The 12751-nt window shown below is 40.6% G+C and overlaps 1 protein-coding gene across 6 annotated transcripts in view; it reads left to right on the forward strand.

The window, feature by feature from the left end:
• The first annotated feature begins 1120 nt into the window (after positions 1 to 1120).
• Positions 1121 to 12751, forward strand: part of klhl32 (kelch-like family member 32) — a 293533-nt gene continuing 281902 nt past the window's right edge. For all 6 annotated transcript variants that reach the window (XM_043685384.1, XM_043685379.1, XM_043685376.1 and 3 more), the window contains exon 1: positions 1121 to 1787. The gene's annotated coding sequence lies outside the window, so the exon portion shown is untranslated. The remainder of the gene's footprint in view (positions 1788 to 12751) is intronic.

A 12751-nucleotide genomic window follows, 5' to 3' on the forward strand; every position in this document is an offset into this window, starting at 1 on the left:
GGATATTAGCACAGAACCAGTTCACAGTATACAGTGCAAATGGAGGACTCTTATAATGCAGTGGTGGTCTCCTGTGCCTGAACTTGTGTAAGAACATTTCTGAACAGACTAATTAAAACAAGTGCCTAAAAACTGATTAGGGGCACTTAAGACACTGTAGTGGTGTCCTTACTTCTGTGTTAGAATGCCCAGGTTCCAGTCCCACCTGCTCCAGAGGTATCTAATGACATCTCTGGCCAGATTAATCAGAAACTATCTATCCTGGGAATTGTATATACAGTGTTTCCTGCTGTGTCTTCAGCTGCCACAGGAACAGTTTCAGTATCATCACTAATTGAAGAGGGTACAGACGTTTAATAGAAAATGCTGTTGGATATATTATGTACAAAAATTATTTCGTATAAGTTAATTTTGTGGTAATTTTAAGTATGTAAGTAGTTCATGTTTTATTATGTCACTCCCCTATTTCTAGTTTCTTAGTTGGCGTTCAAAGTAGCTGCTGAAAGAATTAAAAGTATGCGTTCAGTGGCACAAATTTTTTTGTACTTGTAACTTTTAAAAATACACTTTTTTTCATTGTTACTTGCTTGTTAGTGTTTAAATGCTTTATAGCTGATTTATGATCTGTTGTTATTGTCAGGAATGCGCAAATATGACCCCGAGAATTTAGATTTTTACAGGCACGTTACTCCAAGTGATAGATAAGATCCAAATTATTATCAATGTTTTCGTAGGCTGCCTCTGGAACAGCACTTTAGGGCTCTGAGTTCGTAAGTGGTTGGGGGCCAAGCATAGAATTGTGGCTTGAGGGTACAAATTCCAGCGAAAAAGGCAAGGCGAAAAATGTCTGCTCATTTTCAGTAGCATTGGGTGAAGTCTAGGAGCAGATGTCCTGCCAGCTCTCTCAAAAGACCCACACCTTTTCAAAATATCATGCAGAAAGGGAGGCCATTCAAAATTATTGATACTGAGAACATAATCTGGCTGCGGGCGATAACGTTATAATATTTCAGTCCTGGGTTTATGTTCTTTATGTGCGTAATCCTTATTTCGCTAAACCGCAGATGTCTCACCTAGATAACGGGAAGAGGTTATATGGGATGAATGCATCCACTGTATACAATAAAGGTTACAATCAAGACCTTGATTTTGTACTACTATCCAGTAGCAGCAGCAGCCTCAAGAGTGGTTGCACAAAGCATGACAGAGGCTTGTGGAATCTCCAATCCCGCTGATTGGAAGTGACAAAATCCCTCATTTCGGTTCGGAGATGTGACCTATTTTAATGCAAGGTTGGCGTTCGCGAAATACCACCCTGCCTTGCTCAAAAGGGACATGGGATCCGGGTGCGCCTTCCGTCCGCATCAAGTGGTCAGTCCGAAGATTTCTGCCGGTGCAGTTAGCGATGCGGCGACATGAGGGAGATACACACACGGAGACTCCCGCTTGCAGCCAGCTCGGAGCTGCAGCCTGCCAGCACAACGTTCCATGGCTGGTCACGCGCGTGCCCGGCGCCTCGCGTCACGTGCCAGACACCGTGCGCGCGCCCCCGCGGCTGCTGCTGCTGTTCCAGTGGTGGAGCGGAGCCAGACAGAGATAGACAGGCAGGTCCGTATACACAGCTCACTCTCCCTGCAAAATCCCCGTTTCCTGAGGCACAGCTCTTTAACGGGAAGCCGCGTTTCCCGGGTTCACCCGACACACAAGCAGCTGAAAACATCAAAACCCAGCATAACACTGCATGTCGGATGAGTGGAAGTTATCGCCTGCATTTTGTGGACACAGAGGTAAAAGCAATTGCCATCGCGGGGACGCTGTGTTCTTTTGCTGGCTTAGACATAGTGCAATTCAGGTGCTGGGTCCGGTTTAGTAGTTTCAGAATATGTAATAACAATAGAAACCAAGGCGAGACTGGATCGGTTTACATTACAACGATGCAGGGGATGTTGAAACAATGCGATGAAAACAGCTTATTCTGTCATAAGACTTTAGTTGACTTTAGCTTTACCATGGCAACACAGCTGTAAGACCACACGTTACGTGACCTTGTATCAATGGACAATTTCGATAGAAATTCAATATGATGACCTTATTAAGAGTTGGTGTTGAGTGGAAATAATTAAACGTGAAATTTATTTCTTAGATAATGAACAAAAATGTATTATGTACTAGTTAACGTGTTGTAACAACGTGTCTCGCGGATGCTGAATATTTACTTGATTTGCGTTATTGTTCGTAATTACGAAGAGTGCGCAAATTTAATTATAGTTTATGGGCTGTTTGATATATATTAGAATAAAAACAAAATACTACGGATGCTGGAAATATGAAACCAATACAGAATGCTGAAAAAACCCAGCAAGTCTGGCAGCGTTTGGCGAGAGAGAAACAGATAACGTTTCGAGTTCGGTATGACTCTTCAGAACGCAACTCAACTAAACCCTGTTTCTCTGTCTCCTCTACATGCTTCCAGATCTGCTGGGTTTCTCAGCATTCTTTGTTTAATACATACTAGTTGATCTCCCATGGCATTGTATATGAGAAGTGTAGTTCTTAAATAAAATAGGGATAGATAATAGGGTAAGTATCTTCCCGTTTTAAAGTGGCTTGTTCTTATCTTTTTTATATCTTTATTGCACATTCTTACGTCCATACCTATAGTCGATGCAGCCTAACTTGCAATATTTCCACTACAGGGAAACTGTAAATAAAATATGACAAGCTTACATTAGCATCAGTGTGGACATAGAAACTGCTAATGGCAAAGTTGATTGGAAGTGTATGCAATACAAGACTTAAATACTTTAAATTGTTACGCTACATCTCAAAATTTCAGTTACAATTTTAAAAATCTACATATTTTATGGAAGTGATCTATGTGTTGAAACTAAATGATTAAAATGCCAAACTGTTTAAAGTAACAATTTAGGTAGATTAGATTAGATAGATTAGATAGATTGATTAGATTACAGTGTGGAAACAGGCCCTTCGGCCCAACAAGTCCACACCGACCCGCCAAAGCGAAACCCACCCCATACCCCTACATTTACCCCTTACCTAACACTACGGGCAATTTAGCATGGCCAATTCACCTGACCCTGCACATCTTTGGACTGTGGGAGGAAACCGGAGCACCCGGAGGAAACCCACGCAGACACGGGGAGAACGTGCAAACTCCACACAGTCAGTCGCCTGAGGCGGGAATTGAACCCGAGTCTCTGGCGCTGTGAGGCAGCAGGGCTAACCACTGTGCCACCGTGCCGCCCATGCCACCGTGCCGCCCATAAATTAGCAGGTCTTGCTAATTTTACAGCATCTTGCAAGATATGATTTATGTTTTATTGTCATCTGTGTTAACATGCTCTGTTGTCTGGGAGTACATGAAAAGTTATGGACCGATCTACAATTCCACCTATACCTGGTTTGTAGGAAGTTCGTCATAGAGATGTACAGCATGGAAACAGACCCTTCAGTCCAACCCGTCCATGCCGACCGGATGTCCCACCTGCCAGCACCCGGCCCATATCCCTCCAAACCCTTCCTATTCATATACCCATCCAAATGCCTTTTAAATGTTGCAATTGTACCAGCCTCCACCCCTTCCTCTGGCAGCTTATTCCATATGTGTACCACCCTCTGTGTGAAAACGTTGTGCAATACACAGAAGATTAATACTGCCTACCAAAAGGTGACTTGCAAATTTGTGAAGAATCAAAACTGGTCTCTTAGTCAGTATTAGTGTGTTTTTTTTGGGGTGGGGAAGTGTGGGGTGTGGTCATGTGTATGTGTGGCTCAGTTTAAATAAAGATGTAATCCTTGTTTGGGACCATATCTTACATTTTATTGGACAAATATGATTGTTAATGTCACTGAGGTGTCAGATCTGAACTTGGGTACCCCTCTCAGTCTCAGCACATTACTATGTCGCAATTCTGTGATGTATCTTTATTTATTAATTTACAAATAACATTTGAAGTCAGAAAAAGTGTAATGCAGACTTAGAAGTAGAAGATAAGACTTCAATAAAAATTAAGTTGAAGGGACAGTGTTTATTTGGAGGAAGCACATTGTTGCTGGTTGATATCCTATCATAAGTACAGCTTTCAAGAAAAATGGTGTTAGACAATAGGCTAATTTATTCAGACATGTTATAACATCTCCAGAACAGGTTGAGAAGCAGAGACCCTACCATCAATCAAACTACAGAAACCTATACTAAACCAGTGTGTGCAAGTATAGTTCGGTTCTCAATTTAGAGTCATGCATTTTCCTCTTGCTGTATTTCCATTATATATTTCGAAGTTTGTATTTTGAATGGAAAGAGGTTGCCACTGTATGGAACGGCCATTTCCTCCCATTATTAGTGACACAGCAGACATTGATCTTTCATCTATTAAAGATGATTTGGACTGCTATTGTGAATAGTTTTTACTTTGGAGGATGGTTGTGACTTCTAAGTGGAGTGGAATTTAATCTGCCTTGCTTAAGGCACTCCTTAAGCATGTAATGTGGGTATAGGATCTCAATATGCCCTGAGGTCAATCTAAGGCTAATTAAGCCAAGTTTTTAGAGAGTACACTTGCTAATAAATCCCAGGCTTTAGCCCTTGTTAAGATGCCAGATGAAGCAGAATTGTAATTTTGCTTTCTTTTGACACTTTCAGTATTATGTCTAATTATGTTTTCCATGTGCCAGATGTAAGAATTTTTTTATGAACATTGATAAGTGTGAACCTTTTCAAAGGATTTGTGTTTTCATCTAACACTCAGTCTCAAAATTGCAGTGTCTTCCTATTACTACCTGAGTTTGGAAAGGCTTTTAATTGCAAAATCTGTGAAAACTGCTTGTTCTTTGAAAGTGTTCTAAAACTTTGGTCACGCAAACTTTTAAAAAGTGCAATGTATCCCTGCCAATTAAGAGAAAATTGCACATACCTCAATCAAAAACCTCAAATTAGAGAATAGAATTGTTCCTTAATTTTTTAAATTAAATCCATGCTTATCCAAGCTGTTAACTTTTCTTGCAGATTAATTCTAAAGGCTAACATTTCTACCAACTGATCTCCAATTGCTAGGTTTATCTTGTTCCCACATTTTTTCCCTTCAATTTACCCAACATCTTTTCAATTTTCTCAATTTCCACAGCTACCTAGGATACATTCAAATCAGACCAGGTGACCTCTCCATGCCACCTCGTTATCACTTTGTATCTCAACAATCTCTTTGGTTACTGTAGTTTTGGTAATGTCTACTTCCTTGATGAACATTGCAAATAACTCATTTAATACCTTGGTCTAGGTACCAAACTAGCAAGTCTGCAAAGTAGATTGACTCAGTTCTTAACTTCTATCATTCAGCATGGAAAAACTTAGTTATTGAATAGTTGTACATCTTCCTTATTCACCCAAGAGGAAGTTATGAATGAGTCATTAGACAACTAGCAAGCAGCACCCAGTAGGCAAACATCAGGCACCAGGAGTTCATCCCATGCAGCCTGACAAACATCACAACTCATTACAAAGTATGGGTGCAATACTACAATGCTCCTGACCACAGCATAAACACACAGCATGCGCTATTGAGCAGCAGCAAATTGGGAACTTCAACAGCTGCTGTTTGACCATGACTAATCATGCCTTGTTGCAATTAATGATCAGGAAATAAACCAGTAAGTTTATTAAAGTTCCATAGGCAGCAGATAGACTATTGAGGGAGTGATGCAGCTGATCAAGGAGCAAATTGGAGAAGTATTGTTGGAGACAGAAGAAATGATGAAGATATCAAATGAGTAATTTGCAGTGTTAAACAGTCTATCATGTGGAACCTTGTCAAATGCCTTACTGAATTCCAAATAGACTGCAAGGTATAATTCTATGAGTATGACTATGACAGACTATTGCTTAACCAGTCTGTGGGAAAACCTCTCCCAATTTTGGCACTATTCCAGAGGTAATAGTAAGTAGGATTTTGCAGGTTGACAAGTCTTTTCTGTCATTGTCATTTCTAGTGCCTAGCTTGATACTAGGTGATCCACATGGTTTCATTTCTTTGTTGAGAATTTGTAGTGATTGATACAACTGAGTGGATTGCTAGGCTATTTGAGCAGGCTTTTGAGAGTCAGTCACAGTGCTGTGGATGTGATATTACAGATGTAGGTTTGCTCGCTGAGCTAGGAGATTCATGTTCAGATGTTTCATCACCATACTAGGTAACATCTTCAGTGAACCTCCGGATGAAGCACTGCTGATGATTCCTGCTCTCTATTTATGTGTTTGGGTTTCTTTGGGTTGGTGATGTCATTTCCTGTGGTAATGTCATTTCCTATGGTGATATGATTTCCTATTCTTTTTCTCAGGGTGTGGTAAATGGGGTCCAAGATTTTCAATAAGGCATTTGACAAGGCTCCGCAGAGCAGACTGCTTAACAAGGTTAGAGCACATAGACTGCAGAGAGAACTGGCCATTCGAATACAAAATTAGCTAGAAGGTAGGAGACAGAGGGTGGTAGTGGAGGGTTACTTGTCAGACTGGAGGCCTGTGATCCCTGGTATGCCATAGGGATCGGTGCTGTATCCACTGCTTTTTTGTCATTTATGTCAATGATTTGGATGTGCTTTTGGAAGGTACGATTTGTCAATTTGCAGATGACACCAAAATTGATGGTGTAGTGGACAACAAGGAAAGTTACCTCCGAGTACAATGGGACCTTGAACAGATGGGCTGAGGAGTGGCAAATGGATTCCAATTGAGATAAATGTGAGGTGCTACATTTTGATAGGACAAATCAGGATTGGACTTCTACACTTAATGGTAAGGTCCTGGGAGTGTTGCCGAACAAAGGGGTCTTGGAGTGCAGGTTCATAGTTCCTTGAAAGTGGAATTACAGGTAGATGTTTGGTACACCTGCCTTTATTTGTCAGTGCGTTGAGTATGGGAATGGGGAGATCATGTTGCAGCTGTACAGGCTACTGGTGAGGTCACATTCTGGTCTCCTTCCTATCAGAAAAATGTTGTAAAACTTAAAAGGGTTCAGAAAAGATTTACAAGAATATTGCCAGGGTTGGAGGGTTTGAGCTACAGAGAGAGGCTGAATAGTTAGAGTTATTTTCTCCCCAGTGTTGGAGGCTGAGGCGTGACTTGTTATACCAGTTTATAAAGCCATGAGGGGCAGAGATTGGATGAAAATTCAAGGTCTTTTCCCCAGGGTAGGGGAGTCGAAAGCTAGAGGGTATAGATTTAGGGGGAGAGGGGAAAGATTTAAAAGGGACCTAAGGAGCTACATTTTCATGCAGAGGGAGGTGCGTGTATGGAATGAACTGCCACAGCAAGTGGTGAAGGCTGGTACAATTACAACACTTAAAAGGTATCTGGATGTGTATATGAATAGGAAGGGTTTTGAGAGATATGGGCCAAAGGCTGGAAAATGGGAGTAGATTAACTTAGGATATCTGTTTGGCATGGATGAATTTGACCAAGAATCGGTTTCCATACTGTACATCTCTATGGCTCTATGGCAATGTCCCAAACATCACCATCATCACCCTTGGTTATGTCCTGTTCCACAAATAGGACAGACCCAGCAGATGTGGCAGCATAATGATATACCATCAGGAATTAGTTGTCCTGGGAGTCCTGAAAATTGTCTCCACATCCCATGAAGTCAAATAGCATCAGGTTAAAGGGCAAGGAAACCTACTGCTGATTCCCAAGTACCATCCTCCCTCAGCTGATGGATTAGTACTCCTCCATGTTGAGGAAAGACTGTGGGTGGCAAGGATGCAAAATGTACGCTGGAGGGGGGGATTTCAACGTTCATCACCTGTCCACCAACTACAAGGCACAGATCAGGAGGGTGATGGAATACTCCCCACTTGCTTGGATGAATGCAACTCCAATAAGACTTGTGTTTGATATAATTCAGGACAAAACAGCCAGCTGGATTGGCAACTATCCATTCCCTCCACCACTGCTCAATAGCAGGGCTATATTCCTTTTTTAACTTTTTCTGGGGATGGGATGGATTTGATGCCACTTGCATTGAGGAGGCTGCATTCATAATACTCACTTGAGCTGAATTTAAACTCAGATTATCTGATTTTCTTGGTTGCAATCCACATGGCTTCATCTCACTCATCTGAGTCTGAAATGTCCCAAGTACAGTGTGAAAAAAACGCTGTTCATTCAATGAATGCTGCTGTCTACAAGGTGCACTGACAAAATCCCCCAAAGGTCCTTTGACAACATCTTCCAAAGACATGACCACTTCTGTCAAGAAAGGCAGGGCCAGCAAATACATGGGAACACCACCACCTGCAACTTCTCCTTCAAATTGGTCACCATTCTGATTTGGAAAATCTCACCATTCCTTCAGTGTCACTTGGTCAAATCCCTGGAGTTCCCTCCCTAATGGCGTTGTGGGTCTCCCCACTGTTATGGACCACACCCCCTCAAAATATTTTAAGAAGGTAGGCTAGACCCTAACTTTGTCTTATTTTAAAGGTAGATGTGAAGTGCTGTGTTCCAGATGCGATGTGACTGGTTAAACTACTCTACATTAGGCAAAACATAATACATTTAAACACAATAGTTTACACAAAAGGTAAACTTAACTGAATAATTGATACAGTAGCTGTTGCTAATTAACTGTATCTGTATAGTAACATAAACACATCCCTTGACAAACAGGCAAATTCAGATAGATTATCACATGCAGTTCTTCAATCCAGGAGGACAAAAGACATCAAGAGAAAACTGAGGAAAATAGCAGCTAGGAGACATTTACTGAAGCTTCCAACTGTTTGGAGATCCCAAAGGCTTCTACTTAAAACTAAACCTAAAAGCCTTTTTACAAAAACTAGAAAACCTGGTCTGAGAGCTGGCCCCACCCAGGCTGTTTCCATTGATCCAACTTTAAAAAAGTACCCAAGACATCACAGACTGTTTACTTTCTTAGAGACAGCTCTATACCTCTGCCTTACAACCTGTCTCCACAAGAAAGCCAAAATAACCTCTTAAAGTGATAGCATTGTCACACTACAGCGAATGGTCTGCAGCAGTTCAACAATTCAGGTCACCACAAACTTCTCAATAGCTACTAGGAATGGGCAATAATTGCTGGCCAGCCTGCAACATTAATGTCTCACAAGTGAATTAAAAACAGGCAAAAATCTTTCTGGAGTAGTTGCCGTTGGACCTTCAGGAGGCCTATCTGTGCTCTCAGCTGGAAATGCTGATAGCAGATTTTAGCAGATTTAATTTCTTCACCATTTGAAGAATATCTGGATTTCTCTAATTATGTGGGCTTTAGATCTATTCAAAAGAGAAACTCCCCTTTTGTCTATCTTCTCTGTAGATTGAGCACTTTTATTGGGTGTTTACACTACAACTTCAGTATTGGTGTGGCGCTGTCACAACTATACTTTCTAAATTTGGGGATCACACCTTTTTGTGTGATTCTGGAGAAGAGTTGCACAAGTCTTTCTTGAAAGAATTCACTTGTTTTGATTTGAGACAAGCCAGAGTCCCTCATATTATTGACCTATCTGCAAATAATTTAAAGGCTTTGAGATTGCAGAGATTGCTACCCATGTTATACACATTAAAATACATTTTTGAGGAGAAAATCCACCTGACTCTGTATTGCTCTCTCGGACGGAAAATTCAGTGTTCCAGATAGATAGATAGACAGTGTAAACACAGTAGGGGCTACATTGGCTAGTCTCTGAAAAGGATTGTGATTTATGATTAACTTATACCCATTCAAATCATTGTTAGCCAGCAGCAAACATTGTGTTGCCTGCTAATTATTGTAATTTTAGTGTGCTGTCAACAGGAAGAAAATTGGATGCCTCCCAATGTTTTATTCTTTAAAAAGCAAAGAATGGATAATCCTAGGCCAGTTAGTTTACCTTTTGGTTGTGGGAAAGTTATTGGAATCAATGCTGAGAGACACAGCAAACCTGAGGTTAGGAGACTATAAATTAATCGAAGAAGGCCAACATTTATTTGTTGAGGGAAGTTCATGTCAGATGAACTTGAAGTATTTTTTGTGATAAGTAGCATTGAAATGTAATGGTTTGAGTCAACATGGCAAATTGGATTTAACAAACAACAGCCTCAGAGTTCAAGGGTCAGAACCAAACTGGATCTAAAATTATTTGGGCGATGTTGCATAACACTTAAGAGTTAACTGATGTTATGAGATAAGCAATACTTCATATTCTGACAGGTGGAGCTTCTAGGAAGAACTAACCAATGTGGACCAGCTTTGTTTGTTACAAAGTTTTTTCGTGAATGTTTCAATAATTGTAATGTAAACTAACTGTTGAGCCTGGTGTTTCAAGAGACAATCATGTATCTTAAATATTTTGTACCTAGTTATAAAGTAATATGTAATAAACCAATGTACTATTCAAGAATGATCCTATATCCTGCCAAAGATTTTATGTGGGGTTCCTCCCCCATATGATTTCAGCAACTTCTACTAATATCTGCATATAGTATTGGTGTAATGGTTCTAGAAGTGGACATCTGTAGATTTAAGTGAGTTATCTATTATAAAACGCTGGCAGCAATGGGCACTGCTGTCACTCATTAGTAACAGTGGGTGCAACCTGAAGAAAAATTCAATTCTATAAAGGCCAGAGCCACCCAAGGAGTTGAAAGAAGAAAACAAAAATCAATCAGGAAACTGAGAATGCATCTTTAAATATTCAGCAGTCCCCAAGCACACAGAGCCTGTCAGTTTCTCAGACTACAACACCAGCTCTGATTAGCCGTACTAAACCTGCCTGTGAAAACCTATAACAGTTCCAAATAGTAAAAAAAAAAATGGAAAATCTTGAGTAGACCCCAGAAAGGCTTATAACAGTTAGAAGAAAAAACCCAGCGTAAAGACTTCAGGTCTTTCCCAGAAGATATGAATTAGGCTAATAGTGATGAAAAGGATTGGTGTCAGTGAAGCTACCCAAAGCATCTCGGCTCCACCATGGTACTAAGTGACAGGAAGCAAAGGTTGATAGATGTTGTTGGGACTGGAAGTTTGTTAGCACTGGGATTCAGCAGCAGTTGATACTCAGTCCCTTTTTGTTTTGGATTTAATGTTAATAACTTAGACTTAAAAATATAGGGGCATAATAAGAAGTATACAAATGATACAAATTTGTTCATATGGTTGACAGTGAATGGAAGAAAGATTGAGGCTGCAGGATGGCATAATTGGGAAGATGGGAGGACAAGTGGAAAATGGCATTCAGTTTGAAATCGGAGGTGATGCTTTTTGGGCAAGGCAAAGAAGGCAAAGCTAGACACAATAAATGATCGGTAACTGAGTAGTATGGCTGAATAAGGGGATATTGATGTATTCTAAAAATCTTAAAAGATCTTTAGCAGAAGAGAAGATTTGTACCATACCTTCCTTGTGCCAAAGGCGCAGAATATAAGCACAGGGAGTTTCTGCAAGAGCTGTATTCAACATTAGCTGGGCCACATGTTGCAAATTGCATAGATTTCTAGTTACAACATTATAGGAAAGATATGACTGCACTGAGAGGAGACACAGAATGTTTCCAGGAATGGAATGCATTAGTTGAGGAGGATGTTTGGATTGGCTGGTCATATTTTCCATGGAACAGAGGAGACCTACTTGTATTATTTAAAGTTGAGACCCATTTCACAGTATTAGTAAAAGGGTTAGAGGGGAAAATAAGTAATATTTCATGCACACGGTGGTAGTCACCTAGAACTCACTGTCAGCTAAGGTGGTAGAGACAAAAATATCTTTGACCACTTTTGATATGTACTTGGAGGTCTACTTGAAGAACCATGACCTTCAGGACATTGGATTTAATGGAGGAAGCTGGGGTTAGGTTGAACAGCTCTGGTGACCGACATGGACACAAAAGGGATAAAAGAACTAAGAACAGTACAACACAAGAACAGGCCCTTCGGCCAAACAAGACTGCGCCAACATATGATGTCTTTCTAAACTAAAGACCTGATGCCTTTACACAGTCCATCTGCCCCTATTCCCTGTCTATTCATTAAATAAAAAATTGAGTGAGTGGATGAATGACCTCCTGTATCATAAATTTTGTATGATTCCTAACTGTTCGATGGTTGTATGCATGAGAAAGTAACATGCTATTAACACGCTTACACCACATCAAGCCAGCTGTACCTTTTAAAGGGAAAATGTTTCATGGTTGGAGCAGCTGTTGCTATACATGCAGGAAATGAATATGAGCTGGTAACAGCAAAGTAAAGTACTACATAAGAGAGAGAGACTGAGTATAGACTCTTAGAGTTTCACATGTCACAGTGGAGGCCTTGGTGGCTGATGTGAAAAGCAGGCGAGAGACTTTGTATTCCCAGGGGACCAAGGAGGCCACTAGGTAAATGCTGAAAAAACAGTGGGGGAGCTATGCAAGTCCCTGTCCAGGAGGCAAGTTCATGAGACCAGGTGTCATGCAGTACATCAATGCAGGCCTCTGACAAGGAGTCAAAATCAGAGAATTCACCTTCACCATATTCTAACAACTGCATCAATAGTTCTGAAACTGGACCACTTTCCTATCATTCAACACATAAGGATTTCTCTCAATCAGGACTCTTATCAGATATTCAAATATAACACTTCACTTTGAACCTCATTATGCATGCAAACTGTAAGATATGGCTGTCAGCTATTTACCCATGATGGCTGCATCAACCATACAGATTGCACAACACTCACTAACTTCCTCTCACTTACAG

The sequence above is a fragment of the Chiloscyllium plagiosum genome, chromosome 3 (genome assembly GCF_004010195.1).
Source record: "Chiloscyllium plagiosum isolate BGI_BamShark_2017 chromosome 3, ASM401019v2, whole genome shotgun sequence".
NCBI classification, from domain to species: Eukaryota; Metazoa; Chordata; class Chondrichthyes; order Orectolobiformes; family Hemiscylliidae; genus Chiloscyllium; species Chiloscyllium plagiosum.